Source organism: Ictidomys tridecemlineatus, chromosome 7 (genome assembly GCF_052094955.1).
Source record: "Ictidomys tridecemlineatus isolate mIctTri1 chromosome 7, mIctTri1.hap1, whole genome shotgun sequence".
NCBI lineage: Eukaryota > Metazoa > Chordata > Mammalia > Rodentia > Sciuridae > Ictidomys > Ictidomys tridecemlineatus.
The window spans coordinates 40,747,381-40,770,681 of record NC_135483.1 but is presented as its reverse complement, the minus strand read 5'-3'; positions in this window follow the sequence as shown (position 1 = coordinate 40,770,681).

The following is a 23,301-nucleotide window of genomic DNA, read 5'->3' as shown; positions in this document are numbered from 1 at the left end:
AATGTAGTTTAAATGAATGGTTTTTAAGTAATCCATTTGCCTTGCATTCTGTTTTGCAATCCACCTCCCCAGTTGATTTTAGTTAGCACACTTTTAGTCGGGTTCTTGAGACCTTCAAAACGAATAAAATGGAGCCTCATATTTAACTTTCTGTATAACGTGACTTTGCAGGAAATAAAACATACTTCTAAAATCCAGCTCTTACTTTGTAATAGATCAGCCCAAAGTTTAGTAGATTCCAACAACAAAATGTCATTATTTCTCAAACATTTAGTGTGGATTGAGTGGTACTTCTGGGCTGGCTTAATGGGAGTTGTTGGCCTAAGCTTAACTACACTCAGGTGTTTTGGGATCTTGACTGGTAAAAGATTTCTTGGGCAGCTGGGACCTATCAAGGATAAACAAATCTAGACATTAAAAGCAACGAAAACAAAGCCAGGCATGGTGGCACCTGCCTGTAATCTCAGCTACTCAGGAGACTGAGGCAGGAGGAGCACATGTTTGAGGCCAGCCTGGGCAATTTAGTGAGACCCTCTTTCAAAATACAAAATAAAAAGGGCTGGAAGGGTGGGGATGTAGCTTTGTGGTAGAATGCCTCTAGATTCAATGCCCCCTATTGGGTGGGGGAGGGGGGCAGAATTTAAAAACAGAGATTATTCTATAAAAACAGCAGCCAGAAAGAGCTGAGCTCTATCCCAATTTGCAAAGCATAGACTGGGTCGTTTAAAGGGAGAATGATAGCTTTGCAGACACCCAGAGTCAGAGAAGTGAAGAATTACAAAAAGCCTGTGAGAATGCTGGCCAATGTTCATGCGATTAGGCCAAGGGTGTCTGCTAACTGGCCTTATCAGGTTTAGGCACCCATCTCCCCCAGAGACTGGGTGGCAAGATCCTGTCCTCCCTAAAGGTCACCTTTCAAAGGAATGGACTTCAGATTCTGCAAAAAGACACTCTTGGCTGCAGGAGACACATATACATCTCATAAAGACACAGGAAGGATTTATGATTGCAAGCAGTTTTTGTTTTGTTTTGACTAAATGCTTAAAGAAAGGTTAGGGCCCTGTCTGCAGGCATTATCTGGAATGCACTGTAAATTCTTTGGGCAGCCTTGAGTTTGTCCAGACAAAGTCGGTCGGACAAACAAAGTTGTTAGAAACCATGCTAGAGTTTGGTCAGATGTCTCCAAGCTCTGGTGATTTTGCAGTTCTCAGACCTCTGCACATGGAAGCTCATCTTCCAACAGGCTCATCACAAGTGACGGAGAAGGCAAGCCCCATATGTTGAAGTCTCTACTTGCTTCATGTGTAATAACATCTCAGTTGCCAAAGAAAGTCAGATGGTTAAGCCCAGATTCCAGGGAAGGAGAAACACACTCATCCACAGGAGGAGCAGAGCATCAAGTTCTATTGCTGCAGGCTGTGCACAGATAAGTAGGAGGAATCATTGCAGCCAGCTTTGCAAACAATTACCAAAAAAGTGTGGTATATCATCAATCAGAATTTTCTCCCACAATCCTATTCCCCAAGCAAGCAAAAAAAAAAAAAAAGTAAATTTTAATCACATGGTTCTCTCAGCTTAAAGTAGTATATTTGATCATTTAAATAGTCCACTTAGATAGAGGGAGTCTCTCTGAAATAAAATTGGCTTTAGTCCTAATTGGCTAAGATGGTGTCTGGGGGTAGGAATATGGTAGAGGAGAGTCTGGCCCAGTTTCTGTGTATGGTTGGTCCATTTGTGTCTTGAACTGGCCATGTTGTATTTGGAGTAGCGTTCGTTCTAGACCATGCCCTGTGTGCCATGTCATGATCCAACTGTAGCTGTATCAAATGAAGGGACATCTTTTTCCAACTGATCATCCCAGATGGGTACTGTTATAGTTCAGATATGAGGTATCCCCCTAAAGCTCACATATGAGACAATGCAAGAACATTCAGAAGTGAATGATTGGGTTTGGGTAGTCTTAACCTAATCAGTGCATTAATCCACTGATATATGGATTAACTGGGTGGTAACTGTAGATGGGTAGTGAGTGGCTGGAGGAGGCAGGTCACTGGGGGCATGCCTTTGGGGTTTATATTTTGTCTCCAGTGAGCAGGGCTCTGCTTCCTGTTGCCATGTCTTGAGCTGCTTTTCTCTCCCCTGATGTTCTGCTACACTTTGGGTCCAGAGCTATGGAGTTGGCCCTCAATGGACTGAGACCCATGAAACTGGGTCAAAATAAATGTTTCCTCCTCTAATTGTTCTTGTCAGGTCTTTGGGTCACAGCAACAAAAATGCTGACTAAAACAGGTACCCTTTTGCCTTATTCTAATGTACATAAAGACACTTTATATCTCTGGGCACAATGTTCCTCACCTCTAGTGCCCTGCAGGGTGTTCCTTAGTGATCTACTTCCTGCCTGCCTGGCCCTTGCAGTGGAAGCCTGGGTGGAGACTGACTAGTCTTGATTGGCCTCCCACAGCTTGCTAGGATCCAGTAGCACTTCCTGACTGGATCAGCCTCCCTCAGCTTTTTAAGATCTCTGAGATCTTAGATCTTTAGCTGTCTTCAGTCCCAGAGAGGGCCTTCCTGTGGGTTTGCTCAGTGGTATTCTCTCAAGAACTACTTGACTCTATCGTGTCCAGTATCTCCAGATAGGTCTAAATCCTATTTTTGCCACAACAGATATGTGTGCTACTAAGTTGATGTGGCTGCTTTCTAGAATGTTCAGGGAGGGTCCCAACAAGTGGGCTCTTTCCAGGATTCCACAGAAGCAGTATTCTCTGCCTTGGGATCTCCTTCAACTTCTCCATCCCCTCTACTTGGGATCTCCCTAGGCTGGAACTCAGGAGCACACAACTCTTTGTTTTCATTTTCCTACCAACATTGGGTCTGGAAATAGGCAAGCTTCCTTGTCCTAGTCTCCTCACTCTGATTCTATCTAAGTTTTTATAAAATATTATTTTAGTTGTAGGTGGACATAATACTTTCATTTTATTGTATGTGATGCTGAGAATCAAACCCAGGGCCTCACACATGCTAGGCAAGCACTCTACCGCTGAGCCACAACCCCAGCCCTCTATCTAAATTTTAGTAGTGGGAAGGACAGTTAGTTCCCTCTATTCTGTAGACAGTCCTATCTGCTAATTGCTTCAAGTTTGATTTTTTAATATGCTAAAAGGATAAATTTCCAGATATGGATAATTATTTCTCAAAACAATAGCCTAACTTGTAGGATTACTGTCATTGTGTAATTGTATTTTGCATCACATTGAAGAGTTGACCTTCTTTGTCTTCCTTTGGAATAAATGCTAATCTCTGCCACATTTCTCCAAGAGAGGAATGGGGAACAGGAGGAGGGCTCCCACCCCCCACATCTACTGAATCAGAGTCTTTGTGAGTGGGGCCCAGGATTCTGTTTTAACAGTTCCTCCAGGAGACTTTAGTGCCCAGTGAAGTTTGAGAACTGCTGGACTTTGGTGTGGGAATTGTGCTATATATGAAAATGCATCTCAAAGCATGATTTCCCATGGAACAGTCTGGATCACTTGAGATGAGGTTGCTACAATAGTTTGTAAATTGTCCACTTAATAAATGTACCATTACTCATTAATTGACCCCAAACAGCAAAAATAATAAACCAATCAAGTTCCTCTCACTTCTGTATAATGGTCTCCCATAGGACAAAAGCCAATACAGGAAAAGGAGGCCAGACATAATCCAGTGGATTTCTATTTTTCAGAGATTATCCCTCCATGATTTTTCAATTGATCCTACTCTTTTTTTCCCCTTTTTGAGATGAGTTCTTGCTATGTTGCCAAAGCTACTCGTTTATTTCATATATACAGAAGTAAACATTTTAAAAGGACTAGAGTTTGTGGGGTAATGAAGCCTTACCCAGGGCTTTGGGAGCACCTGTTCAGGAGGGCCCCAACCCTCATGGGAAGCTGTTGAGCCAGCATAGGGAATGTGGATCTTCTCTCAGACATTCAAAGGACATCCAGCCCTCTGGAGTTAATTCTGCATTCAGGTGCTGCAATGCAGTTTTGGGTGGCTAGGGGGCAGCAGCAGGTTGAGTGTCTATGTAGCCAACTAGAAGGAAGAGAAGGGGCCACCACTCCGGAGGATCTTGCAGCCAACAGTGACATGATAAGGTCAGGAAAGGTGGCACTGACGAAGACGAGCATGGCACAGTTGAAACACAAGAGTCAAGGACCATTGCTGAAATATCATTCAACTCGGGAGATGATAGAGTCGAAGCAAGAGCCCTTGAGCTGAGGATGGAGATTAGATATGTGGGGAGAAGATGCAACCCATCAGCCAGAGTGGCATCCAGGTCAGAGCTGGTGGTACCTCCTGTCCCTGCCTCTGATCTCAGGACATCTCAGGACAGTGGTCTCCCAGAGAGGTAGCTCCAAGAGCAAGCCCAGCCCTTCACATCACGTCATTCTAAGTTTATCCATTTGTCAGTTTTCTGGCAGTAGGCTCTGTGCCTACTGCTGACTCATCTATTTCAGGACAAGAAGTCTAAGGACTTGGGGATGAAAAGCTCTTTAGCTGATCTGAAATGGAGGCAGCACCAGCCAGAGGGTTGGACACCAACATAGATCAAGACCTTCTTGTCTTTGGGGTCAAAGTTAGGGGAAACTGGGGCTTTGCTGTTTCTTTCTAGAAATATGTAGACTTGAAAAACCAGGGAGTAAAAACCTCCTGCCCACCTGTGAGCAAATGGCAGGAGGAGCCCAGAGAGTACTTCCCTGAGTATTGCCACACGTTGGGGTGATGGGTTCTGCTGCTGTGTGCTACAGGGGGTGACCTGGGGTAGCACAGCCATTCTGAGTCTCGTTAAAGGGAAGATGGTCATCCTGCTGGCCTAAAGGTGCCACAGGATCTAGTAAATGCTTCCGTTTCCTCTCAATAGCTTCAGAATATTGTGACAATCAGAAGACCATTGCCTTCCACGTTAAAATACAGAAGGAAAAGGAAGAAGGGTACCCTGTAAATATTACTTCCGGGAGGTCTCCTTACAGATGATAAAAAAATCATTTCGATAGCAGGACAGTCTGTTCAAGGGGAAAATGCCATCATTGGAGGGCTATGTGCCCTCCACTCTGTCTAATGATGCCACATCGTGGATGGGCCAGTCAACAGGGCCAAGAAGGAGCGAAGCAGACAGTGCCAACTCCACGTCAGGTGTTTTTCTCATATTTTAATTTAGCTTTCCAGGGACATCTAAGCTTTATACACAGTGCTCAGAGCTGCTGACCAATTAGACTAATGCTGTGAGAAAAAAAGACATTAGTCTGAAGAAGGAAGGGAACCAAACCAACATTTTGATGTACCATTTTGATACCCTATTGAAAACATTTTAAAATTCTTCCAATCTGTTTGTGTCTGCTTTAGTATGGCATTCTCAGAACCTATGACACCTACCAAATTCACACTTATTGATATGAAAAAATGGCTGTTCCCATACAGTGAAATACTATTGTTGTAGAGACAAACGGGCAAGGCACCAAAGATAGCAGGAAATAGTTTTATTTGGCTGCAGCCAGGTTCAGAGGGCACAGCTTTTGCTGTAATCAATCCCCTGAACCTCTAGTTCAGGTAATTTCAGAGTTTTATACCCAGAATGTAAGGGGAGGGGCTCAGAAGTTCACAGTCTGAAGAAGTTCACATAAAAGCAGCTTTTTCTTTCATTGTTCTGGGCAAGTTAACCCTTCAAGGACAACATCTGAGGAGGGGAGAGCTTCTCCACTTTCTTACCTCCCCCTGCCAGTTGTTACCATGGAGCCCAGTTGGTAACTTATCTTAAAAATGTAGGCATCTCTGTGAAGCCCAGCTCAAGGCCAGAGGCCTTGTTTACACATTTCTACAAACTACTATACTAGATACATTTGTGAAAAACTAGTAAGGGGGTGTCCAGCACCTGGAGTGCTGGTATCTTCTCTGCCAGTGGCCAAGTAAAACAGGGCAACAAGAAAATAGGAAGTTTATCTACATTGAACTCTTTTGCAGAGACTGTTTTGCTGACAATCCTAAAATCAGCCATGGTGAAGATTTCTGGAGAAGCCCAGTTAAGACTTTTCTGTGAAGAAAGGGGGTGCCACTTTACTATGTTGTTATTTAGAGGGTCATGTATTTGTGGATGTGGGAAAGCCTTCACTTGAATATTAAAATAACATGCATTGTAAATATCCTTTTGGGGGAGAGACCCCAAAAATGTATGAATTAGTGTGTTAATTGTGTACGTGGAATTATGATTCTTACTTTCTTTTACTTAGGTATTTTTTTTGTCTAATTTTTATGAAATAAACCTATATCTTTTTACAAAGTTAAAGCATTTTTTTTAATAATGAGTGACAGCACCAGGGAAAGGGCCTCTGCAATAGAATTTTCTAGAGTTGTGACATAGTCCAGGGTTGCTTTACAAACCAAGTCTTAATAAGTAAGGGCATTTAGTCATGCAAAAATTACTTCTGGAATACAGCGGGAATACTTTTTGTAATTGGCTCCAGCACCTCTGAGAAGCATTTGAGAAAGAGAGCCTATGTTCTGAGATAAGTCAGATATGAAGTGTTGTTCACTCTGAGAAATGTCATCAAGATGGCACAGGAGGACGTTTAGCAGCCAGCAGCTAGATCTGTTTCTGTCCCTGTCTGGAGCCAACAGTCCCTGGACTCCAGGACTTGCCCTCAGAAAGTATATGTGTCTTTTTCGTCTGGTTCTGCTTTTCTGTGGCTGCTCCATCTCATTGTGTTTGAGTTTTCTACAAGCCCAGAGCAACAGATGTGGAGAGGGAAGTGCACCAGGACCAGGGAGCAGAAACCAAAGGGCATCGAGTGGCCTGAACACCCTGACTGCCCAGTCAGGCCTGCAGAGTGCCTCTCCTCACATATGTCACTGGGTTCATCCTCCTGTGATCCATGTTTTTTTTTGTTTTTTGTTTCTTTTTTGTTTTTGTTTCTCATTCTGTACTCAAATACCATAGAAATGCAAATTTTAAAAATTTTAATGTTAAAATTTTTAACATTAAAATGTTTCTCATTCTGTACTCAAATACCATAGAAATGCAAATTTTAAAAATTTTAATGTTAAAAAAAACTTGTGAACTGTTGATAGGAAATACCTAGTACTATCTTGGATGTGGTTTGAATATCTATTTTATACTGAAATTAGGATTAAATATTTTATATATTTAGCATAGTGCCTGGGTATGTCATAATAGACTCGAGCTAATAGTACTTTGTAACTATTTTTCCTACTTTTTAACGTAACTTGTCCATAATTCCAAATTTTGGCTATTTTGAATAAATAAGAAGTTTAGATTAATTCTTGTCTCATGGAGAGTCAAAGTTCTTAGTTGTGAAATAATGCTTAATTTGATTCCCAGGCTTAGATTCCTTACTGCTTTCACTCTGATTACCCTACTTGATCTCCTTCATGGTTTGGAAGTTTGGGTAGTCTTTGCAATGCTTCTTTGCTCTGCTGATCTTGAGATGGGTGTTTTGTGTTCTGGGACCCCCTGGAGGTTCAATCTCAGTATTTTTATCCACAGTGTCTTCACTCCTCTTGAGATCCAGTAGTTGCATCCAACTAGATTTTAGATAGTTAGCCCAGGAAGTTTGTGCCAGAAAAGGACTGTTGCTGCTGATCTGCTTTCTTCAGGCTGCCAAATGGTATAATAATGAAACTTCTAGAGATGACCAGGAGAAGCTATAAAAAAAAGAGATGAGCAATTGCCAGCTGTGGCAACCCACTCCAAATGACCCCTTAGGCAAGTGATGGATATGGGGGTTTTTTGTTTCTTGTTCTTTTGTCTCATGGGAGAAACATGCCTTTCCTTCTTCATCCTGTGGTTCAGTCTTCATGTGAACCGAGTGGTCCAGCAGGGTACATCACAACCACACATTGGACTTTCTCAGGAACTCTTAAGAACTCCTTTCTTCACTTTAAAATTAACTGTGAGGATTATATAAATCAAAAGCTGCTTGTAGTTATCTGCCTTTACAAGGAGTGGTGGGGAAAATATTCCTAAGAATGAAGTCAAAATGGAGCTAAGAGGTGGGGAAATGGTCACCTGAATACTCCTTATGAGCCCCACAGACCAGCCCTGCTAGCAGCCATCTGTGTCCTGCTCCACAGCTATGAGAGGGAGCCAATAAAAGTCTGATTGGGCACAGTGCCACATGCTTATAATCCCAACAACACAAGAGGCTGAGGCAGAAGGATTGCAATTTTGAGGCCAGGCTCAACAATTTAGCTAGAATCCGTCTCAAAATTTAAAAAATAAATAAATAAAAATGGTGGAGGATGTAGCTTCATGGCAAAGCATCCTGGATTCAATTCCTAGTATGTACGTACACACACACACACACACACACACACACACACACACACGTCTGGATTGGTGTCTCTCATTGACAATTGAAGATATTCCTATATTACAAAGCTCATTGAACAATATTTATTGACTTCCTCCTTTGTGACAGGCACAGAGCTATGATCTTTTCTTGATAGATTTTCATTCTACGTTGAGGCAAATGAAGCAGATCTTCAGAAGTAGTGATCATCTCCTCAGAGTCCATGGAACCCAGAAATCTTGTTTGACCTCATCCTTAGAAGGTCAACAGATCATGAAATAGCAACAGTTTTCTCCTCTTCGGCCCATCAGATTCAGTCTAACCAAAAAGGAATATCACGTCCCCAGCATTCCTCCAGCATTGCCGTCGCCACTGGGACATCCAGGTCCACGCACCACATGGTGCTTTTAAGAATTCTTAGCTGACCCTGTGCCATTTCTGGAGATGTTGGGTTCTCCATAAAACCATCTCTATTTTCTAGAATTTCTGTAGCATTATCATAAACCAGGTGACGTAAGATCTAGAAATTTAAAATCACAATTCTGGTCAAAATGGCAGCAGGGCTACTTTCTGAAGGCTCTAAGAATCCTTCCTTGCCTCTTCCTAGGCTCTAGCGGTTTCCAGGAAACCCTGCAGTTGTTGGCTTGTAGCTGTGCCAACCTCATCCCTGCCTCCATCCTCACATGCCTTCTAAATCCCCCTGTGACTCTGTCTTCACATGGCCTCCTGATCAGGACACCTGCCATTGGATGTCAGGCCCACCCTAATCTTATATGATGTCATCTTAACTTAGCTAATTACATCTGCAAAAGCTGTTTCCAAGTACAGAAGCCCAATTTATTTACAGAGGCTATGTTCTAAGACCCCCCAGTGGATGTTTGAAACCTCAGAGAGGCTTGAGCTTGGTCTTAAAGTCTCTTTGCCTGACATTTTTTTTTTTTTTTAAGTAAAGCCCAGCAGAGAGAAGAGTATAAGAACAAAGGAGATAAGGGAAAAGAGTGAAGGATCTAGTATGGGTAGAGGAGGGGCCTTCATTAGGGGGTTGACTCCATGATGATGTTCTCTTTGACCCCCAACTGATACATGAAGAATGTGTCTGTCATCTTAAGTGCAAGGCATTTGAGCCCATATGGTCTTGTTAAAATAAATAAATAAATAACACATTCTATACTTTGGAATGTTCTAATGTGGAAACCAATATCCAAGAATGGTCTATGAAAAAAACGGTATCTTTGCTATTTTTAGAAGCAACCACCCTCTTTCTCTGAGTAATAAGCCTAACACCCAGACTTATGATTCAAGGATTCAATGAAAACTGTATCAGATTAATTTTCTCACAATAGTATCCCTTTTGTACTCATAACGCTGCTAAAAATAACTCTGCCTACAAGGATACTGAGGCCCTTATGCACATGGTTTCACTTGCTGGAAAGAGCAAATGAAAAGCAGTGAGGCCTTGGGGGATGGGTATAAAGGGAGCCCTTGCAGGCGCCAGCTGTAGAACAACCTCTGAGAACATGTGCCACGACCTCTCCTTCCCTACAGTGGCAACCACAGTGAGGCCCCTGAGCTGCCCGGAGGACACGGGTGACCCATGCTGGGCCTCATGGAAGTGCTATATGGTTACTATTTGAAGGAGGTTTTTTGTTTCCCTTTGTTTAAAAGTCTTGTCCCAAGGTTCTTGATATTAGAAACTGCCACTTTTTTTTTTTTTTTTTGAAAGAGCCCCATGATCACACATCTGAGTCTTAAGGTAACTGGAGCCAGGACAGAGCTTGAGAAGAAGAAGAAGAAAAAAAAAAGTATTGATAAGTACCATTAACCATCACTCACATTTTTTGTTTTTTGGTACCAGGGATTGAACTCGGGGGCACTCAACCACTGAGCCACATGCCCAGCCCTATTTTGTATTTTATTTAGAGACGGGGTCTCACTGGGTTGCTTAGCGCCTGATGACTTTGAACTCGGGATCTTCCTGTCTCGGCCTCCTGAGCTGCTGGGATTACAGGTGTCACCACCATGCCCAACCTAACACTAATCTTATTTCCTTTATCCTTCACATCACCCTCATGGAGCATTGGCAAAGGAAACTGCTACCCAGCATCCATTTTGCTCATTCTGTTAAAAACTTTAGACCAATTAACTCCAACAGTTTATGTGAACAAAGAATGATTCAGCACTCTGAGCCAGAGGAGATTCGGAGAACCCTACCCCGCCCAGTGAGCAAGGAGCTTTTATAGTCTGGACACAGGAGCAAAGATTGGCCACAGCTAGGTGCTTGCCTTATTGGGGTACACTCTGATCAGTGGGCTGTTTGTGATTGCCTTAAACATTGTGGTTTGTTACAAAATACACTCTTAAATTAGGTTTTGGTTTGTTTCTGTACTAAGTTTGGTTGAGGTTCATTATGTTGGAACTCAGTATGGAGACAGCCTCACACTAATGGTCTCTGATTGTGGAATTTCACACTTCTAATTGAACCCCAGTTTCCTTCTTCCCCAATATAACCTTGACCAAAGGCATCCATGCTCCAGGGAGGGCTCAGTTCACCTGAAGGTAATCCTGTCTCCATCCCAGGGCCATTTGGGAATGCATATGTGCACCTCTTCTCTGGAAAGTGAGATTAGAGGAGGATGCTCCTGGGGAATATCAGAAAAATTTCCTTAATCTCTGACACCTGAATGGCGTAATCTCTGATGCCTGAGTGGTGGCAGCAGTCCAACTGACTATTTAGGCAGAGTTGGCACAAAGATGGCAGAGCTTCCTCAGTGGCACAGGTGAGCCATTGAGTTAAGAGTCTTCCAGATGTCCGAATGCCTAAGAGAAGCAATGCCCTTACTGCTTAATCTAATTTGAGTTGAATTATTGTGCTACTTGCAGCCAAAGGCATCCTAATTGACACTCTGCTATTATTTTCTTCACTTAGAAATCCAGAGTCAGTCAAGTGAGTAACTTGCTCAAAGCTTCCACCAAGTGAGTCAGAGTAGAGTTCAAGGTCATGTCTCTGACTAATGCCAAGCCCTAACCTGCTGATGAATGTAAGAATGGGCCAGCATCTAAGGGATAAAAACCATGGAACCACAGATTCAGATGTTCCTGGGGCTGGAATATGAGAAAGCACCCAAGCAGCCAGGGTGATGCAACATCCTGGCCTTTGGATGCCGGAGGGGTAGCATTTGGAAAGGACCCCATGGGTTTCTTTGGAAGAACTAAGGGGTCCTCGAGCTCTTTTATAGCATTAAAAGTAACAACACTTTCACAGAACTTTTCTGTGTACAAGGTGCTTTTTGATATGAGTTTAGTTCTGATTCTTTGAATAATTCTATTGAGATTATGAACTAGCCTCCACTTTACAGATGAGAAAACTGAGGCCCTGTGAAGTTATAGGGCTTGTCCCAAGTCTCTCAGCTAAGTGTCGGAGCTGGGACTTGGTTTGATGTCTGTCTGGTTCTAACTCCCCTGCTCTTCCCATGCCCCACTGTGTTGTCAATGTGATTCTTATTCCTGTGGGTGACAAGCTCAAGGACATAAACTTTAAAATTTTGAGCAACAACTTGGGCAATGGTGATTTGCATGGTTGATGCTATAACTCTAAGCAATTTAGAAGGTGGTTTAAAGTCTCACCCTTCTAGAAGGACCTAAGTGTATTTGGAGTTCTCAACCAGTGTGCAGCCCTGGAGCCAAGAATCCTGATGGTCTAGTAATAGGAGAGTCCCTTTAGCACAGGCTGGAAAGCCTTGGGCAGTGAGCCTTTTGGCCAAACCTCAGGTAGGATTGGAGAATTTTGCAGGACAGAGAACCTTTCATTGAAAAGCTCTTTGCTCTTGACTAGTTCACTAGACAGGAGAAGATGCTTTCCACTGTCACCTGGCAACGTATCCTTGCTGAGAAAACTTTTGTCATAAAATCATGGAGGAATTCAGTCTATTGGTTTCTTAAAGCTACTTGCTGAGGTTTCTTCTTGATTGTTTCCAAAGATTATAAACTCACTTGCCTCAAGCAAGCACACACTCATCCAGAACTACTCTGTCCATACCAAAGGTTGTATATATTGCCAAGAGACTGGAATTGGGCATGTAGCCCCTGGTGTTGCCTTGAGATGGTCTGGTTTTTAAGAACATTAATTCGAATGCTGAGTACAAAGTACTAAACAAACCTTTAATCCTCATAACCTATGGCAGCAGGTGTTATCATTCCTATGGGAGTTCCAGAGTTTTATGTCCCAGCTGACTTGGCAAAAGACCCACAATGAATAAGTAGTAGAGAAGACACTATTTTGTGAGGGTCAACTTCTGTTGGCAGGTGTTAGTGCTACCCACTGTGACCCACCCATTGTGACGGGGTGACAAGAGCAGGATGTCAAGGCACTACTGGTTTATGGACCACCAAACTATGCATGCATATGTTAATATATGGTAGAATCAGGTTGGCCAGAGGCTTGGTCCTCTATGAGCTTCCAGTCTAAAGGAGACAGATGGGGAAGAAACTTCCAGCTCAAAATGAACATTTCCCTGTCTTTGAAAGTGATGAGTGACAAGCTAACCCCCGAACTTCTCAGCATGCTTCATAGTTATAGTAAAGTTCTGGACAATGGGATATAAGAGAAAATGATCTGTGCAATTTATCAGTTGTGCCTTTAAAAATAAGCAATGTCCTCCACCCTTTCCCCTTTTCCTTTCTGTTGCTTCAGACTTGATGGCAGGAGCTAGAGGTATCATCTAGAACCATGAGTTAGAGGTCACGTATTGAGGACAGCAGGGCAGCAAGAATGAATGAACCTGGGCCCTGATGATTATGGAGCTGCCATAGCATTCGGCATTGTGTCCCTGAGAAAAAGTCAATTATTCATTTAAATCACTGTTACTTAGGCCTCTGTTGAAGTTAGCATTCCATTGGAAAAATGTGTAGGTACAAATACCTAGGAATTTATGCCTAGTGACTAGATAGGCCCATCTGTATAAAGGTGGGAAATAAGAAAAGTACCACTGATTTGCTCCTGGAAGCCTTGAAAGGTGCCTCAAGAGCACCTACTAGTCTGTTGTGGTGTGTATTTGTTCTCTTTTTCTGCTCCCTGTCACCCACACCGCTGTCAGTGTGGCCAGTCTTCCCACAGCCATAGCAGATCAGTCTTCTAGTCCAGTGGAGTAAGATGCCGTGAAAAACATGTCCACAAAGAAGCTATAATCTTCAAGGACAGGTTTGACAGACACAATTTTCGGGAGGAGGGAGCCACATCTTGCTGGAAGGAATCTGGATTGGCTGCCTAAAAGAAGCACCTTTTTTGTTTGTTTGTTTCTGCAGGAGAATTTCAGGAAGGGAGAGCAGGGTCAGTAGCACCAAATGCTGCTCAGATGGAGGAAAATCCAGGGGAAGCCTGTTGACTTTGGCAAATAGGAGATAACGGGTCATCAAGAAGTGGGCATTCTAGAGAACAGGACTGAGCAGTGGCAAAGCTACACAGACAAGCAATGCCCCTTATTGGAGAGGACCGATTGGCAGGAAGTAAAAGAGGAAGAAAACAGAGACCAGCAAGATAAGAAGAGATAATCTGAAATTGTAGGGAAAGGGGATGTAGGACAGGGAGAAATGGTTGATGCTGGAAAGGAACAGGAAGAGCAGACCTAAGAGGAAGGAGAGGAGGGTCCCGAGGGTTGGAACTTTGGCTGGAGCAGGGAAGCCTCCAAGAAAGGAAGGAAGCATCTCTCAGAAGACATCACAAATACCAAGACTGGCTTTAAATTCCCATTTCTTAAAAACACACACACACACACACACACACACACAAAACAAACAAACAAAAAACAATTTCGATGGAAGTTCATCTAAATCTTTTTGATTGCAGGAAACATCTTTTGAGAAAATGGGAACTTGGTGAAAAGTTTTAAAGGGGGTTGGAGGCCATGCAAGTAAAGATGCACAAAATTCAGTTTGGCCCACGAGGAAACTAAGGGTGGGCTTAGCATGAAGCATTTCTCTGGAGATGGAGAAAAATGTTCTAAAAGCCCATGTTAATAGAGTGGGTTTATCTGTCAGACAGAAAATAGCAATGACTCTCTTCATTATGAAACAGAAAAACAAAAGGATTAGACCACTGTAAATTATTTTAAGAAGGTTTGGGAAAGATCTGTTGTGGTTACCCCCTTCCCAGTGCATCCCAGCTCGCCCCCGTCAGGGAGAGAATTCGGCTTCTGCTCCTCTGCTGGACCTGACTTGAGTTCTCCACTAACACACTAACACAAGCTCCAGATCTGGCTAGCACCAGCTGGTTCTCCTCAGTGGGTTCTTAGGAAGCATCTATTTTCTTGTTACCCTAGTATTTATGACTCCACTAAATTTGTTCTCAATAGAATATTTAGTGACTTAATTTGTGACAATTTTACCACTCATGACCTCCAGGAGATTTCAGTAATTGTTTCTAAGGTGACATCAACTAGTGACAAGAAGCATGAATTGTGGCACATGCCTACTATGTGCTAGGCATGGCTCTAAATACACCATCTCATTCAATCCTGACAACAACCTCTGTCAAACTACTGCCACTCTCCGGCTGTAAAACCTTAGGACAGCTTCCTCCCTTTTCTTCAGTTGCTGCATTTTAAAATGGAATAATGATGATAATAATAATGAGTCTGTCATAGAGTTGTAAAGATTAAATGAGTTTAAGTCACTTTAAGTGCTTAAAAAAGTATTCAGTAAGCTCAATAAATGTTTATTATTTTGACATTAGGTAAGGGGCCATTATTATCTTTATTTTATATGTGGGGAAATTGCATGTTTAAATTACTTCCCTAATGTCGACATTGCCACCTAGAAAGTGGGTAGAGCCAGTGATGCCAGAGTCTTTTATTAAAAATAAAAAAATATATAAAATAACCAATTAGGATGATGAACTAACAGCTCCACACTTCAGGAAAGAAAAGTGAAGGCACCGTGGTGACATGGATTCCAGTCCCACCATCCTCTCTTTTTCAAGTGCAAGTGGTGATTGACAGCATCTTGCTCCATTTATTTATGTTCAGCTAGCTTGTGTGGTTTCTCCTGGGTGTTAGCTGTCCTGTGAAATTCTGTCAGCACCCATACTTTAAAACTGACTACAGCATAAGCCATTTATGGGCAAAAATCTTCTGTAAACCTTGACCACAAGTATTTGCTCAACAGGGAGTTGTGTTGTTTTTTTTTTTTTTTCTCAGAGCCCTGATGGTTTATCATGTGAAAAGAACATGGGTCATGGAATTTGCAAAATGAATCGGAGACAAAGATTCCTTCATATGAAATGTTGTTAGAGGTTTCTGTTGGAAAAACATTGAATGTGCCTCATTTATTTTTCCTGATCCTCTTAGGAGTTGGCTCTGTTTTGGTGTATGCACCGCTGAAATTTCAAGACTTTTCACATCTATGCTAAAACTGGAGCTCGGTGAAGCTCTGTTATGCCACATGGAAAATCCCAGCCTAGACTTGAACATTCTGATGGACACACATTCCCAGTATCAGCATGCTATCTTTGCAGTGGTCAAGAGATTCTGAAGCCTCTGCTTTGTTCCTTTCAGTCCTGTTTTCACCAGATAGTTGTTATCATTACCCTTTGATGTCAACACTCTGGTCATGATGATAAGGGGGAGTGCAAAGATTTTATAGCCAAAGAGGAGCTAAATTGATGCCCCCCACGCTTTTTTTGTTATGGGGCATATAAATGTGTCATATTCTTTCAAGATTATGGATGGCTGCAATTAAACAAAAACCCAACTTAATAAATGTTTAAAGACACACACACACACACACACATTATATATATATAAAATATATAATTTTTCACATAACCACAGAAAATCAAGAGGGGGATACTATTGATTCAGCAGCTCAATGTCAGGACCATGGTCTCATTTTCTCATTTGTAAATGACTGCTGAACATTTGAACACTTGTCCCCTTTTATCAAGGTATATCCCCCACCATTAACAGGCATGTGAGTACACTCATTTGCCAGAATGGCAGTATATGGCCACCCTTATCTGGCCACAAGAAAGATTCAGATAGAAAGCAAGGAAGAAAAAAATTGGAGGTGGGTGCTTAAGAAGTACCCACTTAATTTTTATTGGTGCATCATAATTGTGCCTAACATGGGATTTGTTATTCTGTATTTGCACACTATGACAATTTGCTCAATATCACTCCCAAGCACTTCCCCAATCTTTCCTTCCTTCCCACCCCTTGGTCTCTTTCCTCTAGGGATCTCCCTTTGATTTTCATGAGCTCCAGCCCCACCTTTCTTTTCCTTTCTCTTCTCTAGCGTCCACATATGAGAGAAAACATATGACCCCATGGATCTTCTGAGTTTTACTTATTTCACTTAACATTATGGTCTTTGGTTACATCCATTTTCCTACAAATGACATAATTTCATTTTTCTGTATGGATAAACAAAACTCCATTGTATATATAAACACATTTTCTTTATCCATTCATCTGTTGATGGATACCTGGGCTGGTTCCATAGTTTGGTTCCATAGTTTGGCTATTGTGAATTATGCTGCTATAAACATGGGTATGCATGTAACACTGTAGTATGGTGACTTATGGTGACTTTAATTCTTGAGGATAAATACCAAGGAGTGGTAGTCTTTTGAGGAATTGCTGTGCTGATTTCCATAGTGGTTATACTCATTTACAATCCCACAGTGTTAAATATTCCTTTTTTTTTTTTTTACATATTCTCCAGCATTTTATCATGTGTATTCTTAATGACTGCCATTCTGACTAGTGTGACATGAAACCTCAGTGGAGTTTTGATTTGCATTTCAAATTGCTGCTGCTGCTGAACACCTTTTCCTTCAGTGTTTGGCCATTTGCATTTCTTCTTTTGAGAAGTGTCTGTTTAATTCATTTGCCCATTTATTGAGTTGGATTTTGGTGTAAAGTTTGAATTTTTTAATATATTGTAGATATTAATCTTGTGTCAGAAGAGTTGCTAGCCAAGATTTTCTCCCATTCTATAGGTTCTCTTTTCACATTCCTAATTGTTTCCTTTGATGTACAGAAGCTTTTTAATTTTATGTCATCCAATTTATTAACTGTTATTATTTCCTAAGATTTAAGGATCCTACTGAGAAAGTCATTGCTTGTGCCCATTAGCTGGAGTGTTGACCTTATATTTCCTTCTAGGAATTGCATAGTTTATGGTCTAATTTCTAGGTCTGATCCATTTTGAGTTTTGTGTTTGAGAGATAAGGATCTAGTTTTATTCTTCTATGTATAGATAACCATTTTATTAAAAGGCTTTCTTTTCTCCAATGTATGTTTTTGACACTTTCATCAAGGATCAGATGATTATAGATGTGTTTGTCTGTGTCTTCTGTTCTGTACCATTGGTCTGTGTGTCTGTTTTTATGCCTGTACCATGCAGTTTTTGTTACTATAGCTCTGTAGTATAATTCAAAGTCAGGTATTGTGATGACTCCAGCATTGCTCTTTTTGGCTTAAAATTGCTTTGGGTATTCTGGGTCTTTTATTCCTCCAAATTAATTTTAGGACTGTTTTTTCTAGTTCTGTGAAGAATGTCATTGGTATTTTGATGGGGATTGCATTGAGTCTATATATTGCTTTTAGTAGTATAGCCATTTTAACAATATTAATTCTGCCTATTCTTGAAAAAATGGGAGGTTTATGTATCTTCTGAGGTCTTCTTTGAAAGAACGAACAAGGCTCGTCATCAGAGAAAATGCCCGTTTATTGAGGAGCAGCTCTGCATATTTATAGAGCCGGGGGTGGTTTGACAGTTATGACAGTTTAATGGTTGAACAGTTTGACAGTTGGCATGGGGTGCTTTCTGATTGGTGAGTAAGGATCATGTGAGTCAGCAGGGCTAGTCTGATTGGTGGTGGGTAAGGATCATGTGAGCCAGCAGGGCTAGTCTGATTGGTGGGTAAGGATCATGTGAGCCAGCAGGGCTCACCATTGGATGGCTCTTCTCGGGGGATGGGGAAGTTAGTCTTTGGAGCCAGGGTAACTCCCAACATTCTTCAATTTCTTTTTTCAGTGTTCTATGGTTTTCATAGTAGAGGTAGTTCACCTCCTTAGTTATACTTATTCCTAGTTTTTGTTTTTATGCCTTCACTTCTGATTCTTATTATATAATTCCCCCAAAACTAAAGTTTCTAAATCAAGATGGGGATTGCATTGAGTCTATATATTGCTTTTGGTAGTGAAAAAAAATATTTTGAGATTTCTTTGGTGATGTATTGATCAACTGTGATTGTATATTTTATTATTTAATGGGTTGTTTAGCTTTGTTGGATTTATTTGGACAGTCTAATTTTGATAAAATTTTATGATTTTGATTTACTGACATGATTAAAATCAGAACTAAGTCAATGGTGTTGTAGTCACATTCAATGGATCAGTGCTTTGTTGGCTGCATAAGAATCACCTACCTATTCCTAAGTCAATTTTGGGAATTTTTAGAATTTTTAAAGAATTTTTCTATTTCATCCAAGTTTACAAATTTATTGGCACAAAGTCCATAGTATTCCCTTGTTTTAAATGTTTGTCATATTGGTAGTGATGTCCCTTCTTTTGTTTCTGATACTGGCAATTTATATCTCCTCCCTTCTCTTCCCTTCTTTTTTTCTCTCCCCTCCTAATCTTTATATGTCAATTTTTTCTTCTTAGCATGCCTAGCACTTTGTGATTGAATGTTGGACACTGAGTTATCCTGTTGAGCATCTGTATTTTACTATAGTACTTTAAAGAATGTCAGTCTTTAGTTTGCAATCAGTTATGTGCTAATCTATTTTGTCCCTTTGACACCAGTTTTTAAGCTTTTCTATGAGGGGTCTAGAGTATTTTTCACTTCAAGCATGCATACAGCCCTATTAACATGATGTGATTCCTCTTCGTTCTTCACTGAATGATGTATAATCAAATAGAACTCATCAGTATGAGCTAGGCATAGTGGCACACACCTATAATCCTAGATACTCAGGGGCTTTAAGCAGGAGGATCACAAGTTCAAAGCCAGCCTGGGTGGTCTTAGCAAGCCCCTGTCCAAAATAGAAGTTTACAAAGGGCTGGGAATAGAGTTTCGTGGTAGAGCACTTGCCTAGCATGGGTGAGGCCCTGGGTTCAATTTCCAAGTACTTAAAAAATAAAAAAAAAGACAAATAAAACACCTTTCCTTGGTATGACTGGTCAGAGCCAAAACTTCTCCCCTCCCTATAGGAACTCTGGCAATTTTTCAGCGTGTAACCCTCTGATCATTCTAGGCCAGGACTGGTGGAAATCTACACTTTATGCACGTACAGCATAGTACTCAGCAATGACTTAGTTCTTTTTCTTAGATTATTCCCTTTTTCTTCCACTCTAACAATTTTGGCTATCTTGACCTCCCCAAACACTCTTCTCCAGCTTGCTAACTCGGTCTGCTTCCCTCTTTGGACTCCTTCTTTTTGTCTCAGTGGTCTGTGAATTGCCTTTGAGCAGTGAGCTGAGCGTTCACAAGGCATATTTTTGTCTGTTTCCTCTCAAGTATCAATCATGTGCTGCCTGTAGTGTCAAGTCTGAAAATGGTAGTTGCAAGTATTTTTGTCTAGTTTTCTAGTTTGTGTTTTTTGTTTTGTTTGGGTTTTGAGTCTTGTTTTTCTCTTGGTCGAAGGTTAAATCTAGACCCCTTTCCTCCATCATAGGAAGGTAAAGGTTTTTCATGTGAATTTTTTTTTATATGCAGTCATGTTTGGGAACCACTAATAACACTGGTACTCTTATTCAGATTTTATCAATGTTACAATATTATTAATGTAATCACCTTTCCAGGTCCAATTTAAATAAGCATTTCTGATATCAATATATAGCTTAGTATGCAGGCCATCTGCTAAGGGATTTGACATTTCATTTACTGTACACAAATACTATTGAGGTCCATCTCATAAAAGAAAAATGTGCAGTTCAGAGATGGCAATGTCATTGTTAGTAGTTGGCTTCTAACACAAGGTCCTGTGCTCTCAACCGTTCTATTGTGATGCATTCCAGCATGAATGGCACACAGATCACACATCTGCAGTTCATCTACCTTCAGAGCTGAAAACCACATTTGCATGGAGTTATATTAGTGCAGACTGCTGAGCATGAACAAAAGCAAAGAGATATTAGTAAAATTTGCATGCCTCCAATTCCTTGACATTTTGAAATGACTGTATTGATAATTAGATTATCTTACTGTGCCAAAAAAATTCATCCCACTAAAAAAATTTTACATTTTAAAAATAACTACAATAAATGTAATACTTCAAGGTTGGCATCTTTACCACATCCCTAAATTTTGTCACATGACAATTCCTACCTGGAATTTACACTCAGGATGGTCTAGGAGGCACAGAGGATCCAGGGATAAAGAGATTGAGAAATCTTTTGGATACCTCACTTGGTAATTTAAAAGAACTAACAGTAATTTTTTATTTTGAAAAATATCAAAACAATAGGATCAAAACAGGTGCATCAAAATAATCTCTAAATCAAAATAACCATATCCAAATGGCTTTATTAAATCTTGTTAAAATGTTTCTGTTCAGGTATGTCATTTTAAAACCACAAATTGAAATCAAACTCCATTTAAAAATATATATATATCAGTTTGAAGTATATTTGGTTTGGACCATTGGTCATCTATTTTGTCTCTTTAGACAACTCCAATCCAATTTTGACTAAACAGACCTTGAAGTATAGGCATGAATTAAGAGACCAAATAGTAAGCTGAGTTGAAGATATCCATGTTGGCCCAGTCCTTGAGGCAATGGCTCTTCCCCTCCTCAAGGCCACAGGACCAGCACTCATTGCTGTTAGGTTCAGCAGGAACATTACAATGTTGGAGATGCAGGAAAGGAATCCATGCCTGTGAACACATATTCCTAACATAGTAAATGACTGCAGGAATGTACTTGGATGCACATGGCTGTTGGCAGGCCCCAGGTTCTCGCTGACTCTTGACCAAGAACATCCGGTTTTTGTTTGGTTTGGTTTTTTGTCCATGTGAGCCTTTCCTTAGGGTAGCTCATAATATGGCAGCTGGCTTCCCCTAGAACAAGCAAGTGAGAGAGCAAGACAGGGAAGCCCCAAATGAAGGCTTATTGGTATCAGAAATGCTATCCCTTCTGCTAGACTTTCACTAGGATTACAACACTAAATCCAGCCCACACCCATGGCAGGAGATTACAGAAAGGCATAAATACCAAGTATTGGGGCAATCTTAGAGGCTGTCGATTGAATTAATCCTTCATTCAGACTGCCACTAGTGTCACCCTGATTACCATTCAGTTATTAAATTTCCTTGCCACCTATCAGTTCTGTTTTTCTACATTATACCTTGCCAATCACTTGTTCCTCCCCACCCCCCCCCCTAATTTTTGTCAACACTTCAGTCCACAGGTTTTGCGTTTTTTTTTTGGTTCAGTGATTCTATTCTTTGGCGTGGGCCATTTCACTCTGACAAACTCTGAGTTTTCAAAGTACTTTATTCTTATTTTCTTCATCAGATGCCATATATTCTTATATGAATCAAATGAGCATTTACTGAGCCTCTGTCATGGTTTAGAGGCCCTGATGTAAACCACTTTAACCATTCAAAAATTGCTTTTGAATCAGTGGTCCAAGGTTTCTTTATAGGCATCTTATTGGTTCCAAAGGCAGAAGTACTGGAGATGTCTTTTGACTCTGCTTATAGATGTGAGATCACCTGCATACACAGGTGGGGTAAGAACAGATCATTCAGTTTTATTGTTTTCCATTTTGCTTTTGGAACATATGATGTAGTTTTAAAAGCTGGTAATGTTTGTCCTGAATTTGTTCATCTGAAAGTGATTTAAGTTGAGTAATTTAATGATTGGAACATTTTGGAGCTTTTTTCCAAGGCACCAAAACTCTTAACATGGTTTATGAATTCTGCAGCACTGGACTGACTGTTCCCAGCTGCTGGGGAGCTTTTGCTGAGTCCTCTGGGTCTCCGCAGATCTGGCCTCTCACAGAGGTGGGTTTTCATGCTTTGCTTTTCCTTAAAATATTTTCCAGTTGATCTTAGGATCAGGTTCTGACTCTGGTAACATACCAGAGACAAGAATGGTCCAAGATGGGCAAACATTATAGTTAGCACTCTTCATGTGGTAGAAGAATCCTTGAACCTGAAGTCTGGGATCATCCAAAATTCCTTCTAAAGACCTGAGAGCTCAGTTGAGCTAGAGGATTCATGGAAAGGAAATTTCAAGAACAAAAGTTTGTGGTTGTTATTGATACTTTCTAACTATTTCTTAGGGATAGCAAAATCATGATTAGTATTTTGTGGGAAAAGTGATAATGTATGAATCTGAAGAAGGCGATTTGTAGTTAGTGCAGAGTACCCTAACTCGGGGAGCAAATATCATGCCATCCGTGGACATAACTTATCTGGAGGGCTCTCATGGACAGAGCAGGTATTTCCATACACCAGCCCTCAACACAGACTTTCTTTTCTCTCTCCTTTCCCTCACCCTGAGCATTTTACCATGCTTCTTTTATATTCTAAACATGATTTTTTTAAAAAAGGCTGAGTATTATTGATGTTAAGCTGTATTAAGGAGCTGGGCATATGTCAAAGAGAAAACCATTCGGGGCAGGGTTCCAGAAAACACATACCCAGATGACTTCATTCCTAGCTCCATCACATGATGCTGTCCTTGGCCAAAATGTGGTGATTAATATTCCCTTCAGACTCTAAAATAGATAGAAGCTTCTAAAAACTGTTGGGATTTGTCAGAGGGTTTTGTTTATATTTTAAAATTGTTCTATAGCACAAAGTTATTTTTAGTTCACTTTTTTTTTTATTCCTGTTCAATCATGTCTAGTTTGGCATAAGGAGAAGCTTTCCAAACTAAGACCCTGTTCAGTTAAGGCTAAAAAATCCGACAAGGAACACACATTTTGGTTTATGGGGTGTTTTTTTC